A 6662-nucleotide genomic window follows, 5' to 3' on the forward strand; every position below is an offset into this window, starting at 1 on the left:
TTGGAACTTCATGGACAACATAAAAAAAGTGTGAAATAGGGACTGCAACAGCGAAATCAGAACGAGGAAAATATATTTTAGCAAATTCATGGGTGTGATGACAAGTACACGGACATGGCTCATCGATTTCTAGTTTCTAGTAAGTTTTTTCTTTTGTTTGGAGACTGCTTGTCCTGCTCTTCACAACTTACCTACTGGCGGTGGTTGATCAAGTAGTACCGTTATATTTGCATTGTTTGCCTCGACTTTGAACCCAGAGGTTCCATGTAATTGCAAGGCTGATCGCAAAGTATCGGTCATTGTAAATGGATCGCTCACATCGTTGAAAGCAAGGGTGAGTCGGAAGAAAACTTTTATTTTGTTTTCCCGGGTTCGGAATGCACTACACATAAGGTTCAATATTAAATGAAATATCGGCGCAAAGGGAATGTGATAACATTTATTGTTGATTGTTATTTTGCCTTCAATATATCAATAAATTTTCCTCATTGCATACAGGATGCACATTGCAGTTTAGTTAGTTGGACATCATCTAAACATTAATACAAGTTAAACTAATGTATGTCCATTTGCACTCACTCGTATGTTTTCAAATCAACAATAACTTTCTTGCCAGCAGCTTTGTTGTAAACATCGGCCAATGTGCTTGCCAAGGAAGCAAAATCGAGGCTTACAACGGGGTTAATTTTTTGTAGAATATAATCCTTTTCAGCTTCAGTTATGTTGGTAATATAAACTTCTCCAAGCAAATGTCGTTTCGTCGGGACTAGCACTGTTTCTGGGTCAAACCTACACAACCAAATCATAATGTAGTTATCGAATAAATCAAGCGCGGAAGAATAACGATTTTAACTTTCTCATGAAAAGTTTTACTACCAGAAATACATGCTTACAGGAAAGGGCTGGTCTGGTTTGTGGCAAAGTTTCTAATTGCCGAACCGATCATGCTGCTGTTTTCCGTTGATGTTATTTTCACTTGCGCAGTCAACCCAGATGAGTTGTAAGGAGCAAAATATTGCAAGGAGACTTGGGTGCCGTCAAGCGACGCAAGAGCCTCTAACATCTGCGAAGACAGGATTTGATTCGCAATGCTTCAGAAAATGTACTGACAAAACTTCGACTTACCATATTCTGTACGGTATCAGCTTGCTCGGTAAAACTTGGACTAGAGGTGTTTAGCATCGCATCCCGCAAGTTAACAGAAGATTGAACATTGGGGAAACTGAATTCTCCGTTGTAAACTACAATTAAGGGCGTCCAAAGATTAATATTGTTATTCATACCTTTTATCTACATTCAATTTTTAGGGTTAGCCAATTACTAACACGTAATTTTGTCAAATGGAATGTAAATGTGGGCCCTAATCAAATTCAATATATTTCAACCAACTTACCATAGACATTAGGCAGTGGTGGTAGGTCGACTGAAAAAGACAAGAATATTGTAAAACTATTTGCTACCAGTTAAAACTTTAAACTCCTGTTTAACGCTTACAATATATGACAAGATCTTGGAGCGGGCCAGGTATATTGTTTAGAGCCAGTTGAAGGTTTTTGGGGCCGGTAACGTCGTACTTGGACATGGTGGCTTGGAAATAAAACCGGAGCGAATTGTTCACGTCCGGTTCGGGGACCACAGTGACGTTATCCAGCTGACTTGAAGCGATTGTTTCGAGACTGGAAAACGCTGTCACAAGCTGAAGAGATAGAAAGAACATGTTTTAAAGATTTAAAGACCTTTATCCCATTTCGTTGCAAAGCATCTAGAGGCGTTTACAATTCGGTTACTTACATTGTAAAATACAACCAATTCCAGTTTCGTGTCGTTAGGATAGACCGGAAGCAAACCAGTGCCTTTAAATTGGCGACGAACGCCCACTTGCGAGGAAGTGTCGACATAAGGTGCTGCAGAGCAATAAACATTAGAACGATGAGGAACGACGGGCGTATTATGAAAGACAGCAACCTGAAATTAGGTTTTTATAGAAACTATTTTTCCAACCACTCTACCTTTCAAAACACTTCCTACTGTGTCCGCCAACAAGACAAAGTCAAGATCGTCTGGTGACGTATCATTCTTCATCTGTATGTTATAGTGTCCGACTACACTGTTTGGAGCGTCGTAGAATGATTCAAAGTATTGCACTGTAGTCGAGGCTAGAGGACAGACAATCGTTGAATACTATTGCACAGACGAACAGTCTTTTCAATGTTGTCTGTATATTGTGCTTACGTATATCAATAAGGTCCGCCTGTGAGTAACTGGACAAAACATTCTGAAGAATCTGAGTAAGGTTTTCCTTGTATTGGGCAGCTTCGGTTGAGTTAGGGTTTAACATGATGTCATGAATACGCTCAGGAGTCAGACCATTGATTATGACTTTACCTGTGAGTTGTATACTGTTACGATATGTTCAGAAATACATCGAAGCAATGTGCCTTACCTGGAAATGACATGCCATACACAATTCCGATTGGCCAAACTTTTATTGAATCTGCTATAATCTTGCTTCCCATGTTGGCAGTACTGGAGGCATCGATTTGCTTTTGGGCCATCTTCAGCTGGTCCGCAATAAATGTGGGTGTATATATTTCCGTTACTACTGAAGGAAGTAACGTGAAAGTGACGTCAGCAAGAGCCGGATTGCTGTCCAGCGTAATCTGATGATGTAAAGTGTGATGTTAGCGAAAAACCAGAAATTATTTCCAGGCCTATACATGGTTCTTAACAAATATGGTACAAAGTCATTTCAGTGACCAAAATACACACAAACATCAGCATGTCGTACATTCTTTATTAAAGGAAGCATAGACAGCTCTTTTTGTTTGATAAGTGCTTCCATTAGGCTTTGAGCAAATCCGATTGCTCGCAAAACAGACGATGGATCGTTATTTGCAATTCCCTGAATGATGGAATCCGACAAGTTACTGATCAGCATTTTACCATCCATTGCACGAAGATCTGAAAGAATCAAAACTTGTATCAGCAGAGATATCGAAGGACAATATTCGGTTGAGTGAAAATTACCCGGGTAGAAAAGTGAGTTAGTTTGCAGGTCGAGGTGAGTAGGGAGTTTGGGGAGGACGATCTTCATGTTCTCGTGAAGTTGTTCAACATTAGGATCGGTCGTTGACAAAGAGAAATGAGCTCTTACACTGTAGGTAAAATGTGTGTTAAAAATGCTTGCAACAACGTTCTTTTGATTTTATTTTTCGGCATCAATAATCGCAAAACCGTCAATATTTTGCAGGATTTATGAAAAGACTTTATTTACCGAGAAGCTGGAGGGGTTTGTGCTTCAAAATAATCAAACTTGTAGTCGCCAATCGTGCCGTTAGTACCGGGATCTTGTTTTAAGGCTGACAACAATTCTTCCGTCAGCTCTTTGAAAATAGAGTAATCTTCGGAGGCCGGTCTGTGAATGATGTTGTAAACATCAGGTGGGGGAACATCGATTCCGAAGGAAAATCCAAATTTGTAAGATGACGGAGTAGTCGTTCTCGGACATGGGTCGTTGGCCAGTGTTGATGGCACAAAGCCGTAAGCTGAAAGATAAGGTTCGAGGTAACGTGAGGAAATAGGCTAAACCAAAACTTTAAACTAAGTCACAGCAAGGGACTTTAATCATACCAATTGCAGTAACATTTGTTGGGTGAATGTTGAAGAGGTATTGGTTTGCCGATTCTTGCAACAAACTAACAATGTGGGTGGGGACAGCCGAAGGGTCATCACGGGCGGAAGTTATGTTAAACATCGCTTTTATGCTGCGGGGATCGATCTGCATTATTCCTGCGTAGCTCCAACGAGCTCCTGGTGCAATGTGACCAGGCATTGTGCCCGAAAGTGCGGCGTCGAGCTATGTTAAATGATATTCGTTAAATAATGAGGGCGAAGATCCACCAATATGTTTAATGAGAGCAAATATTACCATGGCATACACAAATGGCCGTAAGTTGTCTGGTGAAGCCACGATGTCGCTCACTAGTCCAGCTCCCAAACCATTTATTGTCACTTCTCCATTAAAACGGCGTTTGCCTGAAAACACGACAGCACAAAAATAAAAATCTTGAATGTTGATATTGAATGAAAGATTAAAGCGAGTGCCATACCCGAAATACGGAAAGTGGCTTCTTCTAGGATTAAATCGACTGGTTGTTTTCCTTCTTCAAGGGACTTTCCTACGGCATATTCGACAGTGCAGGGATGGATGTTGTCTGAAAAACAGTCGTTGACAGAATATCTTACTAATAAAGATTGTTATATGCAAAAAAACGAATTGCAAAGTTCGCATTCTAGTTTTAATGATCTTACAAACCCACTCGTACTCTGTGGTGTTTTACCCACCTGCCATTGCAATTGCAAAATGTATGGCAAATGTAGAATTTGACAGCGGCTCGTAATACTGTATAACAATTTTAGCTATTTGATCCCCAGATTCCGATTGGTTTGAGTGTTCTTGCTTCACCTGATAAACACAAGATCAGTTAAAAGATTGCCAAACACAAAGTAACAAGATTTCATCGCTCTCACAAAGGAAATAAATTCTTGCTCCATTTTGCGCACGTTTTCTGGAGCCGAATTGTTCGTGGCATCCGCGATATCTTTAACTGAGACATTGGCGGCTTCCAAAACGACCGCATACCCCACATACCAAATTACTGGCAGTGGCGTTACAGCGGTTGTTGTTACTGGAGCGGTAGTTGATGGTTCCGCAGTGGTAGTTTGGTTCCTGTGTTAGTCATAAGACATGTAACAAAGGAAATAGGAGATAAGGTAAAATCGTGCGATATTTAACTTTACAGAAGAAAATCCAAATAATATCGGAGAATGTGCAGTGCTCCACAATGAAAGATTTCCTCCGAAATAATTTCGGTAAATCTTCTATATAACGCCATTAAGCTTCGTTTAGATTTATTCATATGCGAGTAATAAATCTTGTTAGAAAGATAAGCATCTACGTACACGATGGGGGGAAGTGGTGGCGGAGGTGGTGGCGACGGCGGCGGGGGAGGGGGCAACGTTGGTTCTGTAAGTTACAACAAATTAATCGAATATCCTGAAAAAAATCAATCCTTTGTGTCGGATCCTACGTGTTGGTACAATGGGAGGAAGAGAAGGTGGTGGTGGCGGAGGCGGCGGCGGAGGCAAGGTCGGGAGTGATGGAGTCAAAGGTGGAATGGATGGTGGCGGTGGAGGTGGCGGCGGAGGTGGAAGCAAGATTAAACATGCCGCTGTGAAGATAAAGATGGGATGCTGAAGTTTGTGCACTGACAGTGTAACATGAAAAAGTTTACAGATAAAAGATAATTGACATTACGTGTGCTGAAGACAGTAGAACGAGGATCACTTGATACACCTAACAGTACAGACACCGCGCTCAGATTAAACGTGGCGTTGCACTTAAGCGAAGCGATGGTGATTTGAAAGGGAGAGCCAGAGTAAGGAACCGACAACTTCGCAACTGGAACCGCCGACGGTTGTGCCAAGTCTTGTAGACTGACTGTAAAGTTGTCAACGTGTCGCGGCGATGGCGTCACCGTTACCACGACTGCTGTGTTATTTACAAATGTAACCGAGATGTTAAGGACAGGAGACGGGGGATCTAAAGAACAAATTTTGTGTTGAACATTTTGTCGGTCAAGTGTGTCAGTAAATGGCAAGTGATTACCTGTAGACGCTGAAACGGTTACTGATGGCCCGCGGTATTGTGGCAAAGCTCCGATTGGCGTGAGCGTGGTATTATATTCAGTGCGTGGTATCAAGTCTCCTATTATTTTGGTTCCGCTAAAACAAAACTGGAAATTTAGACAAACAAAAACCAACAAACAATATCTCCTTGCTAGTACGTACTTAGATGTGGACGTTTTTACGGTTGTGACGACTGGAGTTGCGTTGACAGCATTCAAGTTTATTGTAGAAATGTCATATTCTGTGACAGCTGGATCGACAGCAAATGAAATGACAATGCTAGTTTCGTTGAGGGCTATTGCACTGACGTCATTTGGGATGATGGGTGGAACTGAAAATAAACAATTTTTTACAAATTCTGCAAATATGAAAGAATTGTGGAATACTAACGTGTTGTGACAGTTTTATTCATTGGCAGTCCACGAACTCCGTTGAAACTTGGCTCAAGTGTCACAAGGTACAATTGCCCTGACAAAAGACCATCCAACACTAGCAATTGTGGCATTGCGTTCGATGGAATGCTGCCGTTCTGTGTTAAAAGAAAATGTCAATATATAGCGATATTGATAATAAATAAATCAACATACTTGCACCACAACATCAGGTTGAATTTCTGGGGCCACGGTGACAGCATAAGAATCTGGTATGTTCTTTTCAGGAGGAGAAGTTATTTCAACAAGAATGCTGGAAACATTAGGTGTTGCTGTCCAGTTAACTGTAACCTCTGGCACTGGAAAGATTTAAAGTTATCAGCTTTCAGAAAGTCACATGAATATATTTTTGTCATACCAATAAGTGTGATATTTTTCTCTGATTTCGGTCCATCATTGTTCAAATACTGAGCATTGATTTTCACAACGTAGGTTTCACCAAACTTTAATTGAGTGAATGTTGCTGTTTTCGGATCGGTGGAGTTTACTACAATAGCTGGTTTGTACGGAATCATGGGTGTTTTGCTAAAAAGAAAAACAAAA

This window comes from Ascidia mentula, chromosome 1 (genome assembly GCF_947561715.1).
Source record: "Ascidia mentula chromosome 1, kaAscMent1.1, whole genome shotgun sequence".
Lineage (NCBI taxonomy): Eukaryota > Metazoa > Chordata > Ascidiacea > Phlebobranchia > Ascidiidae > Ascidia > Ascidia mentula.